Source organism: Scyliorhinus canicula, chromosome 2 (assembly GCF_902713615.1).
Source record: "Scyliorhinus canicula chromosome 2, sScyCan1.1, whole genome shotgun sequence".
Taxonomy (NCBI): Eukaryota; Metazoa; Chordata; class Chondrichthyes; order Carcharhiniformes; family Scyliorhinidae; genus Scyliorhinus; species Scyliorhinus canicula.
Window position 1 is genome coordinate 151,223,445 of NC_052147.1, and position 16,130 is coordinate 151,239,574.

The 16,130-nt window shown below is 54.2% G+C and overlaps 1 protein-coding gene across 33 annotated transcripts in view; it reads left to right on the forward strand.

Annotated features, from left to right (window-relative positions):
- The first annotated feature begins 13,119 nt into the window (after positions 1-13,119).
- pcbp3 (poly(rC) binding protein 3) overlaps positions 13,120-16,130 on the forward strand; it is a 251,594-nt gene continuing 248,583 nt past the window's right edge. For 8 of the 33 annotated variants that reach the window (XR_005459230.1, XM_038787722.1, XM_038787816.1 and 5 more), the window contains exon 1: positions 13,122-13,385. The gene's annotated coding sequence lies outside the window, so the exon portion shown is untranslated. Of the gene's footprint in view, positions 13,386-16,130 lie in introns of all 33 variants that reach the window. The other 25 variants (XM_038787686.1, XM_038787794.1, XM_038787819.1 and 22 more) reach the window with 8 other exon arrangements.

Sequence of the window (16,130 nt, forward strand, 5' to 3'; positions counted from 1 at the left end):
CATGTTTTAATATTTTACCATTTAAATCATAATCCCGTTTGCTGTTATTCCTACTAAAATGGATAACCTCACATTTGTCAACATTGTATTCCATCTGCCAGACCCTAGCCCATTCACTTAACCTATCCAAATCCCTCTGCAGACTTCCAGTATCCTCTGCACTTTTTGCTTTACGACTCATCTTAGTGTCATCTGCAAACTTGGACACATTGCCCTTGGTCCCTAACTCCAAATCATCTATATAAATTGTGAACAATTGTGGGCCCAACACTGAACCCTGAGGGACACCACTAGCCACTGATTGCCAACCAGAGAAACACCCATTAATCCCCATTCTTTGCTTTCTATTAATTAACCAATCCTCTATCCATGCTACTACTTTACCCTTAATGCCATGCATCTTTATTTTATGCAGCAACCTTTTGTGTGGCACCTTGTCAAAGGCTTTCTGGAAATCCAGATATGCCACATCCATTGGCTCCCCGTTATCTACTGCACTGGTAATGTCCTCAAAAAATTCCACTAAATTAGTTAGGCACAACCTGCCCTTTATGAACCCATGCTGCGTCTGCCCAATGGGACAATTTCTATCCAGATGCCTCGCTATTTCTTCCTTGATGATAGATTCCAGCATCTTCCCTACTACTGAAGTTAAGTTCACTGGCCTGTAATTACCCGCTCTCTGCCTCCCTCCTTTTTAAAAAAGTGGTGTCACGTTTGCTAATTTCCAATCCGCTGGGACCACCTCAGAGTCGAGTGAAATTTGGTAAAGTATCACTAGTGCATTTGCAATTTGTTCCTCGTAGATTCCATTACATACTGTTCAGGAAACTATCGCAGATACATTCTATAAGCTACTCCTCAAGGCTGCCTTGACCGACCTGGTTAAACCAATCGACATGTAGATTAAAATCCCCCATGATAACTGCTGTACCATTTCTACATGCATCCGTTATTTTTTTGTTTACCATAATCTTACTATTTGGTGGCCTATAGACTACTCCTATCAGTGCTTTTTTTGCCTTACTATTCCTGATTTCCACCCAAATGGATTCAACCTTATCCTCCATAGCACCGATGTCATCCCTTACTATTGCCCGGATGACATCCTTAAATAACAGAGCTACACCACCTCCCTCACCATCCACTCTGTCCTTCCGAATAGTTTGATACCCTTGGATATTTAACTCCCAGTCATGACCATCCTTTAACCACGTTACAGTCATGGCCACTAAATCATAGCCATTCACGATGATTTGCACCATCAACTCATTTACCTTATTCCAAATACTACGAGCATTCAGGTAAAGTACACTTATGTTGGTTTTTTTACCTCTGATTTGAATCTTAACACCTCGATCAGTAACCTCTCCTAAGTTATATTCCCTCTTAACATTTCTCCTAATTTTCCTTGTCGTTGAACCCATATCTTCATGTAACAACCTGCCGCGTCGCTTACCATTAATGTTTTTACTTCCAGTTTGATTCCTTTTATTATCACTGAGCTCCCCTCAGTCACTGTACCTTGTACTGTTGCCCTTTTTGATTTTTGACTGTGGCTTATCTGCCTTCCACTTTCCCCCTTACTTCCTTTTGCTTCTGTCCCTGTTTTACTACCTTCCAACTTCCTGCATCGGTTCCCATCCTCCTCTCACATTAGTTTAAACCCTCCCCAACAGCTCTCGTAAACACCCTCCCTAGGACATCGGTTCCAGTCCTGCCCAGGTGCAGACAGTCCGGTTTGTACTGGTCCCACCACCCCCAAACCGGTTCCAATGCCCCAGAAATTTGAATCCCTCCCTCTTGCACCCTCTCTCGAGCCACACATTCATCCTATCTATCCTGACATTCCTACTCTGACTAGCTCGTGGCACTGGCTGCAATCCTGAGATTACTACCTTTGAGGTCCTACTTTTTAGTTTAACTCCTAACTCCCTGAATTCAGCTTGTAGGACCTCATCCCGTTTTTTACCTATATCGTTGGTGCCTATGTGCACCACGACAGCTGGCTGTTCACCCTCCCGTCCCCAGAATGTCCTGCAGCCGCTCCGAGACATCCTTGACCCTTGCACCAGGGAGGCAATATACCATCCTGGAGTCTCGATTGCATCCGCAGAACCGCCTGTCTATTCCCCTTACGATTGAGTCCTCAATCAGGTGAGGAAATAGATCGAACCCTGTTGAGTGCCCCGTTAACCACACTGGGAGGGAGACCTCGATAAGGAAAAAAAGCAGTCTTGTCAGTAGCACCATTTCTGAAGGTGGCATCATCAGAACAGATGCAATGGAGATGGAGAGACTAGGAGAGTGGGATGGAGTCCTAACGGAGCTGTAGTCGAGATAGCTGTGAGAATCGGTGGGCTTATAAGGGCTATTGGTGGCCAGTCTATCATCAGGCGGAGGAGAGTGGTGGCGGACAAGAAATGTTCAGGCCTCTGCTCAAGGAAATGGAAAGTCCTCAGACCATCCTCGTGGGTGATGAAGATGGAGGGATTAGTCGTCAAAAGTGAAGAGAAAGTGATTAGGGCCAGGGAACTGGAAATAGTTGCTTTGACGTAAATCATCGGATGAATCATGAATGTAGGTGAGAAGAGACTGGACAAGGGGAGAGAAGACAAGAGTCAAGATAGAAAGAAATTTGTTCTGTGGGGTAGGACCAGGCGGATACCCTAGATCTACCAGAGCAGTCTGTTTGTGGATTTTGGGGGAGTAGGTAGAAGCATTTGTTCCATTTGTCAATGTTCTCTGTTGATTATTTTTTTTGTCTCCTATGTATGTACTGTGTACGTTCCCTCAGCCACTGAAAAATACTTTTCACTGTACTTCGGTGCATGTGACAATAAATCAAATCAAACCAAAAGCGGACTGTGCGAGGTTGGGGGACTATGGGTGGCTGTGGTGGGTGTCATAATATACACACAAGTATATGATGGTGCATAGACGGACACTGACTGGCACACTGGGAGACCGGTCACTGCACAGAACACAGCAGGCAATCACCAGACAGGACACGGCCACTGTGGAGCCGGGGGGCACTGGTTTTCCCCCTCTCTTGGGATGCAGCATCTGAGACAGCCAGAGCCCGTGGTCAGCAACACAAGCATCTACCATGTGCTGGCGGTGTAGTCTGGTCGGTTTAGCCTCAGGTCTCCAGTCAACCTAACATAGTGTCAACCCACAGTGCAAGTATGTTTAACAGCTCATAGTTGAATAAAATAGAGTTGTACTTCTACAAGTGTTGGTGGCCTGTCTCTCTCACTGCTCTGGTAAACGCAGTCCTCGCAGACCCAACACATCATGGTATCAGTACGTGATGTTAGAGTTTGATGGACCTACCCTGAGATAATCTGCCTTCGGCCAGCGATCAGCCATCCGGTAGTATGGACAGCGTCTGCCCTCCCCCGCCGCTCCGCATCACCGGCAACCTCGGTGCCAACTGGAAGATTTTTAAACAAAAGATTCAGCAGTACCTCAAAGCCACCGACGTGGAAGCTGCCTCAGCTGCCAGGAAGATCGCTCTCTTTCTCTCCACGGCCGGGGACCACGCCATCCACATTTTTAACTCCCTCACATTCGCTGAAGGTGAGGACAAGTCTAAGTTCAAGACAGTCCTGCTCAAATTCGACAGCCACTGTGACATCGAAGCCTACGAAAGTTTTGAACGCTACGTCTTTCAACAGCGTCTGTAGGGTAAGGATGAACCTTTTCATTCTTTCCTAACCCATCTTCGCATCCTCGCACAATCCTGCAATTACGACTCCACCTCCGACTCAATGATCCGCGACCAGATCGTTTTTGGAGTGCACTCGGACCTCCTACGCCAGTAGTTCCTTAAAGTGAAACAGCTCACCCTCACTATAGCCATCAAAACCTGCGTTCTGCATGAGCACGCCACTAACCGATACTCGCACATTCAAGCGGCAGAGACGGCACGGCAAAGCCCCCACGATGCGGAGCGGGTGCAGGCCGTAAAACAGCTCCAGGGCCTGAGCCTGGATGAGGGCAGCCATTTTGTGCGCTTTTCCCGGGCTCCCGCGCATGCGCGCAACGACCGAGGGGACAGCGAGCCCGAAGACAGAACTGCGCAGGCACGCACACTACGTACGACCGCACCGCACATTCGCGGTGGCGCACGGAGCGTTCTGACGCACGATGTGCAACAACTGTGGCTACTCCCACTTAAAGCGGCAATGTCCGTCGAAATCTCGACGCTGTCTCCAGTGTGGCAAGCTTGGCCACTACGCAGCCCTGTGCAGGTCTGCTCAAACACCTGCCTCCCGCCGCTCCCAGCAGCGCAGGGATGTCCGAACCGTACAACAACCGGTCACAGATTCCGACTCCGACATGGTTCCAGACCCTGACACCGAGGATCTCAAATCCCCATTCCGATGGGCATTATCACCATGCACACAGTGCTTCAAGAGAAAAAGGCCAAGCCCTTCCCAGTGATGAGCATTGATCCAGACGATGAGTGGTGTGCCACCCTTACGGTCAACAAATCTCGCATCCGATTCAGGCTGGACACCGGCGCTTCAGCCAACCTCATTGTCTGACCTGGACAGCCTCCACGTTAAGCCAACTTATCGACTACAATGTCAATGCCATTGCTGCCAGCGGCTCATGCCAGCTTGTGGTGTTGCACCGTTCCTTAAAGGCCACCCTGCCCTTCGAGATTGTAGGGTCCACCAAAGTTCCCTGCTCGGTGTGCAGGCGTGTAAGATCCTAAACCTCGTCCAAAGGGTTCACTCCATGTCACCTGCTGAGGCTTCAGCATTTCCGGACGCTGGCTTTCAGACACAACTGAAGAACATCATTACTCGATACCACAGCGTCTTCGAGGGAATGGGCACCCTCCCATATACGTACAAAATTATTTTAAAACCAAATGCCACGCCTGTGGTTCATGCACCCCGCCGGTTGCCGGCGCCCCTCAAGGACCGCCTCAAGCAGCAGCTTCAGGACCTCCGGGACCAGGGCGTCATATCTAAAGTAACGGAACCAACTGACTGGGTCAGCTCCATAGTGTGTGTTAAGAAACCATCAGGAGGTTCCGGTTGCGGCTATGCGGTGCTAAGGCGCACGTTCGGCAGCTCCCGCTAGAAACTGACTTTGGGGCTCTTTTCAGGGCCCCCAACGGAGCTTTATCGACGATTCCCGACGTGGGAAGGGGTCTGCAGTAGATCACCAGGGTTCTATGGTCCGGACCAGGAGTGGGGTGAGCAGAAAAGCGGTGGCAGCGCCTCTGGAAAAGCGGCCGGCAGAGCCCTCGAGGAGTGGAGGCAGTGGGCGCAGGAGCAGCAGGACACTCTTCGGCGCTGCTTTCAGGAGCTTAAGGTGGAGCTGCTGGAGTCGCTGAAGGCTACCACCGGTAAGCTGCTGGAGACTCAGAGAGCCCAGGGGGCCGCAATCCGGGAGCTGCAGCAGCAGGCCTCCGAAACGGAGGATGAGGCTGCGGCCCTCGCGGGGAAGGTGGAGACGCACAAGGCGCTCCATGAAAAGTGTCAGGAGCGGTTCGAGGAGCTGGACAACCGGTCGAGGCAGAAAAATTTACGGATCCTGGGCCTCACGGAGGGCTGGAGGGGTCGGACCTGGCGGCCTATGTGGTTGTTTTGTTGAACTCGCTGATGGGAGCTGGGTCCTTCCAGGGGCCCCTGGAGCTGGAGGGGGCCCACAGAATACTGGCTAGGAGGCCCAAGCCGAATGAGCCGCAGCGGGCGATGCTGGTGCGGTTCCAACGGTTCGTTGACCGGGAGTGCGTGCTTTGGTGGGCCAAGAAGGAGCGGAGCAGCAAGTGGGAGAACACGGTGGTGCGAATCTACCAGGACTGGAGTGCGGAGGTGGCTAAGCGGAGGGCCGGGTACAACTGGACGAAGGCGGTTCTCCACAGACAGAGTGTGAAGTTTGGCATGTTGCAGCCGGTGCGTCTGTGGGTCACCTACAAGGACCGTCAACATTATTTTGAGTCCCCGGAGGAGGTGTGGGCCTTTTTGCAGGCCGAGAAATTGGACGCAAACTGAGGGTCAGGATGGGGGTTTTGTATGTAAATGTGTCTAAATTTTTTTTGAAGGGGGGTTCTCTGTTTCATGCAGGATGTGTGTTGGCTTTAGGGTGGGTGGGGCGATGCCTTTATGTCTTTTTGTATGGGTCTGGTGGACGGGTTCGGGCAGGGAGGTAAACTGGGAGTGCGGGGAGCTGGTGGTGGGGACCAGCAATGGGAGTTGCCCTAGAGGAGGCGGGGTTGGGCAGGGCGAAAGCGCGGGCTTTCCTCTGGTTTCCCGCGCAGCGGGGTGATGGGGGCAGGGTCGGGGCTGGGAAGCGCGGGCCTTTGCTGGTTGTTATTTTCCTGCGCAAGAGCGGGGGGGGGGGGGGGGAGGAGGAGGAGGAGGGCCTGCTGATGGGCACGGAGGAGGAGGAGTAGCCCCACATGGGGAGGGGCCGGAGGTGTGGCGGGAGTCGCCGGGGTCAGCAGAAGTTAGCTGGTTCACGGGAGTGCTATGGAGGGGGGGCGCGGCTAGGAGGGGTCCTAGCCTGGGGGGGGGGGGGGGGGGGGGGGGGTGTCCCGGGTTGCTGCTGAAATGGCCAGGAAGGAGCCGGAGGATGCGGGGGGGGGGGGGGGGGGGGGGGGGGGGGGGGTTGCCGCCGTGGGGAACAGGCCGAGCGGGGGGCGCGGCCAGTGACGGGCAGGGGATGAGTTATGGCTAGTCGGCAGGGGAGTGGGGGCAGGGAGCCCTCTGATCCGGCTGATAACTTGGAATGTGAGGGGGCTCAACGGGCCGGTCAAGCGGGCCCGGGTGTTTACGCACTTGAAGGGGCTGAAGGCGGATGTGGCCATGCTCCAAGAGACGCACCTGAAGGTGGCGGACCAGGTTCGACTGAGGAAGGGATGGGTGGGCCAAGTATTTCATTCAGGGCTGGATGAGAAGAATCGGGGGGTGGCGATCCTGGTGGGAAAGAGGGTGTCATTTGAGGCGTCAAATGTGGTGGCTGACAGTGGCGGGAGGTACGTGATGGTGAGTGGTAAGCTGCAAGGGGAGCGGGTGGTGCTGGTGAATGTTTACGCCCCAAACTGGGACGATGCGGGGTTTATGCGGCGCATGTTGGGCCGCATTCCGGATCTGGAGGCGGGGGGCCTGATCATGGGGGGGGGACTTCAACACGGTGCTGGATCCCCCATTGGATCGATCCAGGTCCCGGACGGGTAGGAGGCCAACGGCGGCTAAAGTGTTGAGGGGGTTTATCGATCAGATGGGAGGGGTGGATCCCTGGAGGTTTGCGAGGCCAAGGGCCAGGGAGTACTCGTTTTTCTCCCACGTGCATAAGGCCTATTCCAGGATTGATTTTTTTTGTCCTGAGCAGGGGGCTGGTTTCGAGGGTGGAGGATGTTGAATACTCTGCCATAGCCATTTCGGATCATGCCCCGCACTGGGTGGACCTCGGGCTGGGGGAGAAGAGGGACCAGCGCCCGCTCTGGCGCTTGGAGGTGGGGCAGCTGGCAGACGAGGAGGTGGCTGGGAGGGTTCGGGGGTGTATCAAGAGGTACCTTGAGGCCAACGATAACGGGGAGGTCCGAGTGGGGACGGTCTGGGAGGCATTGAAGGCGGTGATTGGAGGGGAGTTGATTTCCATCCGAACCCATAGGGAGAGGGGAGAGCAGAGGGAGAGATTGGTGGGGGAGATGGTGAGGGTGGACAGGAGATATGCGGAGGCACCGGAGGAGGGATTGCTGGGGGAGCGGCGTAGCCTGCAGGCCAGGTTCGATCTACTGACCACCAGAAAGGCGGAAGCTCAGTGGAGGAAAGCACAGGGAGCGGTGTATGAATACGGGGAGAAGGCGAGTAGGATGCTGGCACACCAGCTCCGAAAGCGAGACGCGGCCAGGGAGATTGGGAGAGTGAAGGTTAGAGATGGGAAGGTGGTGCGGAGGGGGGTAGACGTTAATGGGGTCTTTAGGGACTTTTATGGGGACTTGTACCGGTCTGAACCCCCGGTGGAGGGGGGTGGGAATGGGGCGCTTCCTGGACAAGGTGTGATTTCCGAAGGTGGAGGCGGGGCAGGTGGAGGCGGGGCAGGTGGAGGGACTGGGGGCGCCGATTGAGCTGGAGGAGCTGGTTAAAGGGATAGGGAACATGCAGTCGGGGAAGGCGCCGGGGCCGGATGGGTTTCCGGCCGAATATTATAAAATGTATGCGGACCTGTTGGGCCCCCTGTTGGTTCGGACCTTTAATGAGGCAAGGGGGGGGGGGGGGCTTTGCCCCCAACTATGTCACGGGCGCTGATTTCCTTGATCCTTAAGCGGGACAAGGACCCTCTGCAGTGTGGGTCAGATAGGCCGATCTCGCTGCTAAATGTAGACCCCAAGCTGTTGGCAAAGATCTTCGCTACAAGGATAGAGGATTGTGTGCCCGGGGTCATTCACGAGGACCAGATGGGGTTTGTAAAGGGAAGCCAGTTGAATACCAACATACGAAGGCTTCTGAATGTCATTATGATGCCGGCTGTGGAAGGGGAGGCGGAGATAGTGGTGGCATTAGACGCGGAGAAGGCCTTTAATAGGGTTGAGTGGGGGTATCTGTGGGAGGTGTTGGAAAGGTTTGGGTTTGGGGAGGGGTTTGTCCGGTGGGTGAGGCTGCTTTATGAGGTCCCGATGGCGAGTGTAGCCATGAATAGGAGGAGGTTGGAGTACTTTCGGCTGCACGGGGGATGAGACAGGGGTGTCCCCTGTCCCCCTTGCTCTTTGCGTTGGCAATTGAGCCCCTGGCCATGGCGTTGAGGGAGTCGGGGATCTGGAGGGGCCTGGTGCGGGGTGGGGAGGAGCATCGAGTGTCGCTTTATGCGGACGACCTGTTGCTGTATGTGGCAGACCCGGTGGGGGGAATGCCAGAGGTGATGAGGATTCTCAGCGAATTTGGGGGCTTTTCTGGGTATAAGCTCAACCTGGGTAAGAGCGAGCTGTTCGTGGTGCACCGGGGGATCAGGAGGAGGGGATTGGTAGGCTCCCACTGAAGCAGGCAGGGAGGAGCTTTCGGTACCTGGGAGTCCAGGTGGCTAGGAGCTGGGGGGCCCTGCATAAGCTTAACCTCACAAGGTTGGTGGAGCAAATGGAGGAGGAGTATAAAAGGTGGGATATGTTACCGCTGTCGCTGGCGGGTAGGGTGCAGTCCGTCAAGATGACGGTGCTCCCGAGGTTTTTGTTCCTGTTCCAGTGCCTTCCCATCCTTATCCTGACGGCCTTTTTTAGGAGAGTTAACAGGAGTATTACGGGACTTGTATGGGCGCATGGGACTCGAGGGTGAGAAGGGTGTTTTTGGAGCGGGGCAGGGATAGGGGGGCTGGCGCTGGCCAACCTCTGTGGGTACTATTGGGCTGCCAACGCAGCGATGGTGCGTAAGTGGGTAATGGACGGGGAAGGGGCAGCATGGAAGAGGATGGAGATGGTGTCCTGTGTGGACATGAGCCTGGAGGCGCTGGTAACGGCGCCGTTGCTGCTCCCTCCAACGAGGTATACCACGAGCCCGGTGGCGGCGGCTACCCTCAAAATGTGGGGTCAATGGAGACGGCATAGGGGGGAGCTCGATGGAGTCCCCGATACGGGGGAACCACTGGTTTGTTCCGGGGAGCATCGATGGAGGATTTCTGGACTGGCACAGGGTAGGTATTAGGAGGTTGAGGGACCTGTTTGTGGATGGGAGGTTCGCAAGCCTGGGTGAGTTAGAGGGGAGGTTTGGGCTCCCCCCGGGAAACATGTTTAGATACATGCAGGTTAGGGCGTTTGCCAGGCGGCAGGTGGAGGGGTTCCCTCTGTTGCCCCCACGTGGGGTACGGGACAGGGTGCTCTCGGGGGTGTGGGTTGGAGAGGGAGGATTTCGGACGTATACCGCATAATGAAGGAGGTAAACGAGGCCTCGGTGGAGGAGCTGAAGGGTAAATGGGAAGAGGAGCTGGGTGAGGAGGGGACGTGGGTGGATGCCCTGGAAAGGGTGAATTCCTCCTCTTCCTGTGCGAGGCCTTGCCTCATACAGTTTAAGGTGCTGCACAGGGCCCACGTGACTGGGACGAAGATGAGTAGGTTTTTTGGGGCCGAAGACAGGTGTGCTAGGTGCTCGGGGAGCCCAGCGAACCACGCCCATATGTTTTGGGAATGCCCAGCGCTGGGGGAGTTTTGGAAGGGGTAGCAAGGACAGTGTCGAAGGTGGTAGGATCCAGGGTCAAGCCAGGCTGGGGACTCACAATTTTTGGGGTTGCAATGGAGCCGGGAGTGCAGGAGACGAAAGAGGCCAGTGTTCTGGCCTTTGCGTCCTTAGTAGCCCGGCGGAGGATCTTGCTTCAATGGAAGGATGCAAGGCCCCCAAGCGTGGAGGCCTGGATCAATGATATGGCGGGGTTCATCAAATTGGAGAAGGTGAAAATTGCCCTGAGGGGATCAGTACAGGGGTTCTTTAGGCGGAACGGCAGGGAAATAGGCCGGCAGTCGCAGCAACCCGGGGGGGGGGGGGGGGGGGGGGGGGGTTTGGTTCGGTGGGAGGGAGAATTGTGTACATGGGTTTGTTGGATGTGACGGGTGTTATCTCTTTCCTTTTTGTTGTTTGCTTTTTTTTGTTTTGTTTTTGTAGTTGGGTGGTTGTTGTTCTTGGGTTTTTACCATGGTTGTTTTGTTAATATTGTTTTGTTGTTTATATTTTGTGAAAATCTTAATAAAAATTATTTAAAAAAAAGAAACCATCAGAACTACGCATTTGCATCGACCCCAAAGATCTGAACCGTGACAGCATGAGGGAACACTACCCTATCCCGAAGCGCGAAGAACTCACCTGCGAGATGGCTCGCGCCAAATTTTTCACAAAGCTGGACGCCTCCAAGGAGTTCTGGCAGATACAACTTGATGCATCCAGTCGGAAGCTCTGCACCTTTAACACCCCATTTGGCCGGTATTGTTACAACCGGATGCCGTTTGGCATCATCTCAGTCTCGGAGGTGTTCCACCAAATAATGGAGCAAATGATGGAGGGCATCAAAGGGGTGCGGGTATATGTAGATGACATCATTGTCTGGTCTACCACCCCGCAGGAACACATTGATCGCCTCCAACGTATCTTCCGGAGAATCCACGAGCATGGCCTCTGCCTCAACAGAGCCAAATGCTCCTTTGGTCAACCAGAATTCGTCGCCCACCACAGAGACTGACTTTATGAGACTGGCTTTATGAGACTGACTTTATGAACTGCCTGAATTTATGAACTGACTAAATTCATGGACTGATTGTTTCGTTACCCTGGTTCTTCGTTCGCTCCTTTGTACATACGGTTATTTATATCCCGTGTTTTGTTACATACAATCTATCTGCACTAGACACCTTCCCATGTAAAAAAGTTTGAATTTTTGCATATAGTCATGTAAATATGCTCACATGCTCTCCACATAGTCAGGCACATTCACATATCACACTATTTATTGCCACATGCACATACTTTTTTCAAAAAGGGGGAGATGTCATAATATACACACAAGTATATGATGGTGCGTAGACGGACACTGACGGGCACACTGGGAGACCAGTCAACGCACGGAACGCAGCAGCCAATCACTAGACACGGCCACTGTGGAGCCGGGGGGCACTGGTTTTCCCCCTCTCTTGAGATGCAGCCTCCGAGACAGCCAGAGCCCGTGGTCAGCAACACAAGCATCTACCATGTGCTGGCGGTGTAGTCTGGTTGGTTTAGCCTCAGGTCTCCAGTCAACCTAACATAGTGTCAACCCACAGTGCAAGTATGTTTAACAGCTCATAGTTGAATAAAATAGAGTTGTACTTCTACAAGTGTTGGTGGCCTGTCTCTCTCACTGCTCTGGTAAACGCAGTCCTCGCAGACCCAGCATACCCAACACATCAGAGGGAAGATCACCAGATGTGGTGAGGTAAGTGACCGCCCAGGAAACAATGAGAGGAGGGCATAACTGAAACATTAACTTGTTTCTTTCTCCATAGAGGTTGCCAGACCAGCTGAGTCGTTGTCACATCATATTTCGGGTTGCCCAGTGTGCTTTTAAAAACACGACTTTCATCATTAATATATAAAACAATAAACTGGGGCCTGGGCTTTATATTCTTCTGCATCCTCTCTGCTTTGCCATTGAACAGCAACTAAGTCGTTTTTGCAGAATGTGTCTCAGGAATCCTCAATGCTGACCATCGCGACCTCGCTTTGTGATTGGCCCTTTGTGAACTCGGTGACCCTGGGAGCCCTGTCCCGTGATTGGATGAGTATGGCCAGGCGGGAGACGATTGGTGCAGATCTTGTGATGCGGCTTTGGTCCAATGACAGCTGAGCTTTCAGCCCATGGGGCCGACTTCACAGCGCCCACGAGTGGACAGCCCTCGTCCCCCTCCCCCTCACAGACGCCTTGTGTTACTACCTTTGCCCGCATTCCTAGCAGATGCGCGTGGTTGCGCTCGCGGCTGGTTGGCTACCGATGTGGCGATCATGTGCGTGTGACGCCGGCGGCCTGCATTGGCGTGGTCGAGGACGGTGTGCGCATGGCTGCCGCTGACTCGCTGAGGGCGGGAAACGGCAACTGTGATTGGCATGCTGTGTTTTGCAGCCCGTAGGCTGAGGGTGGGCGGCGGCGACGTTGAATGGTGGACACGGGAAACGGCGGCATTGATTGGTCAATCCAGAACGGCTCGATCGCCTTCGATTGGTTGAAAATGGCAAAGTCGCGTTGATTGGGGTTGACTAGGAGAGGGCGGCCGCTGATTGGACTGTGGTGGGTACTGGGCGCTGATTGGCGGGGCAGTGAGGTGGCACCGCAGCAATTGATTGGATGAAGGCATCCATGGCGGTGGCGATTGGTGGCGGACGGGGTACGGTGGCGCTGATTGGTGAGGACGGGTGCGGCTCGGACGCCGCTGATTGGCCGAGGGCGGGGCGGCGGCGGCGGCGGTTGGTCTCGCGCTGCCAGTACTGTGCGGCGGTTAGTGCGTCTGGCGCTCAGTCTGAGAGGCGACAGCAGCAGTAGCAGCTGGTGGGCAGTCGGGTAACGGCTTTCCCCCTCCCCCCTCACTAAACCTTTCCTATTCACCCTCAACCCCCCCCTTCCCTCCCTCCCCCTTCCCCTCCCCCCCGCCCCCTCCCTCCCTCCCCTCCCATCCCTCTCCTCAGGTTTCCCTCGGTTCGGCCCGCGTTGCCCCGACGGGACGTCGACTATTGTTCCCGCCGACCGACTCCACTCCTCTCCCCCTCCCGCCGCCCCATTTCCTCACCTGCCCACCCCAACCTTCACCGACCAGCCTCGGTACCTGGGATTGGAGGTTCTTTCTGCTTCTTCACCTGTTTCCCGCCCCTCGGTTGTTCCTGACGACCTCTCGGGCCTGCTTTGGACTCCCGGACCTGGTGAGTTGCGGACATGGGTGATTAATGATGATTAGGGAGAAGAGAGAAAGATGTGTTGCATGCGGTTGGCGTTTTTAAAAATTAGACTTCGGGGAAAAGGGTGATCGTGGTGGTGGTGTGCCGCTGGTGGGTGAGGGTGTGTGTGCCGCTGGTGGGTGAGGGTGTGTGCGCCGCTGGTGGGTGAGGGTGTGTGCCCCGCTGGTGGGTGAGGGTGTGTGTGCCGCTGGTGGGTGAGGGTGTGTGTGCCGCTGGTGGGTGAGGGTGTGTGTGCCGCTGGTGGGTGAGGGTGTGTGTGCTGCTGGTGGGTGAGGGTGTGTGCCCCGCTGGTGGGTGAGGGTGTGTGTGCCGCTGGTGGGTGAGGGTGTGTGTGCCGCTGGTGGGTGAGGGGGTGTGTGCCGCTGTTGGGTGAGGGTGTGTGTGCCGCTGGTGGGTGAGGTTGTGTGTGGCCCTGGTGGGTGGGGGAGGGGGTGTGCCCCAGGGGTGTGGTAGGGGTGTGGTGGGGGTGTGCCCCAGGGGGGTGATGGGGGTGTGCCCCTGGTGATGGTGGTGTGCCCCCCCTGGGTGGACATGGGGTGGCCCCCTGGGTGGACATGGGGTGGCCCCCTGGGTGGACATGGGGTGGCCCCCTGGGTGGACATGGGGTGGCCCCCCTGGGTGGACATGGGGTGGCCCCCCTGGGTGGAGATGGGGTGGCCCCCCTGGGTGGAGATGGGGTGGCCCCCCTGGGTGGAGATGGGGTGGCCCCCCTGGGTGGAGATGGGGTGGCCCCCCTGGGTGGAGATGGGGTGGCCCCCCTGGGTGGAGATGGGGTGGCCCCCCCTTGGTGGAGATGGGGTGGCCCCCCCTTGGTGGAGATGGGGTGGCCCCCCCTTGGTGGAGATGGGGTGGCCCCCCCTTGGTGGAGATGGGGTGGCCCCCCTTGGTGGAGATGGGGTGGCCCCCCCTTGGTGGAGATGGGGTGCCCCCCCCTTGGTGGAGATGGGGTGGCCCCCCCTTGGTGGAGATGGGGTGGCCCCCCCTTGGTGGAGATGGGGTGGCCCCCCCTTGGTGGAGATGGGGTGGCCCCCCCTTGGTGGAGATGGGGTGGCCCCCCCTTGGTGGAGATGGGGTGGCCCCCCCTTGGTGGAGATGGGGTGGCCCCCCCTTGGTGGAGATGGGGTGGCCCTGGAAGTTGAGGGGGATCTCTGGTTGGAGCGGGGGTCCTGGTAACTGGGGGGGGGAGAGGATGAGAAGGGGTGCTCTTGGTGGGTGAGAGGTGGGATTGCTGTATCCCTGCTGGTGGAGGGTGCGGTATGTGCAGGGGGGGGGGGGGGGGGGGGGGGGTCTCTGCAACTCAGTTTCTTTGGGCGGGTCTCCGCAACTCAGTTTCTTTGGGCGGAGGGAGTGTGCTTTTTTTGGCATTGGCTGAAGCTGTATCCACTGAGCCACCTTATTGTGGATGCTGCCATCTGCTATTTGGGGTTTTATTGGATGTGTGCAGTTGCACTCCAATTTTGTGCTGATCTTGAGTTCCCTCTGACCCAAGGGTGTATGAATGTCTTGTTGGCATGTGTGTCAGGAGAATGGTGCAGTATCTATGCATTTGATTTATAGTTAAGAACAAGTTCACTTGTGTTCAGGGCAAATGTCAGCAACCTAATAGCAGGAATCACATTGTGTATTTTAAATGTGATTCCATGTGTAAGTGACAAACTTCAAATGCTACTTGTATTTGAGGTTTTTTAAGTAAAGAACAAACTAATCTTGCAACAGCTATTTATACAGTTATTAAATATTTACTGAAAATTACAGTCAGCAACTGACTGTTATTTTTGTGTTACTGGTTGTTGTTTAGTAGTCTCAACAGAGCTGGTGTTTCAACAATATGCCCTGAATTGTTGAAAAAGTCCTGGCAGTATTAATGCCCATTTGAAGTAGTTTACATTTTCTGTACTAAATTCCTGAGTACATTTTGCATTCAAACACCACGTGGAATATATTGTGTTTTTTGTTAAGGAACCATAAGCTTCCTGTGGTAACCTTTTATTTGTCATTTCTGTCTACTGTTTGGGTCTTCATAGACCATTTGATCAGGCAAAAATCTTGAAATGACACATAAGCAATCATCTACAGCAGAGATCCATTAGTGGAACACGTGTTTAACAACGCAATTAGTTTAACTCTCTCTCTTGTTTTTTTTTTTGAAGATTTGTTTATGTTATCAGTGCATGTACTACCTATGGTTGTTGGCTGTGGGAGCTTATGCAAGCTGTTTTGACTGTTAATTTATGTAATGCAACAGCCCTTTTTTAATAAGGTCTTGCAGCCTTTTGCATTTATCAAATAGCATTCATTTCTGAAATATTTGTTTTTCCTGTAGAAGGAAACTCAGTTCTAAGTGGGTCCTTGTCTTGTGTCTTTAACCTGAGTGGAGGCTTAATCAGGAGTCCTGTACATGACCAACAGCACCACTGATTGCATGTGCAGGAGGGCAGTACACAATGGCATTGTCATGTCCTCTGAACATCGGATGATTGTATTGGCTTGCAGGAGGATATGAAGCAATGTCCCTATTGCAGTCAATACAATTCAATACATTCCAGAATGCAGTGTTCCTCATGACAATAACTTAAGGAGATCAGCTTAATGGCAAGGGAAGCTGACATGGGAGAGAATAAATGCGGTGTTTTATGGGGAGGTATGATCCTACACAAAATAGCAACATTCTTCACATGATCCTGTGCAGTTTTAGATTTTGACATCATC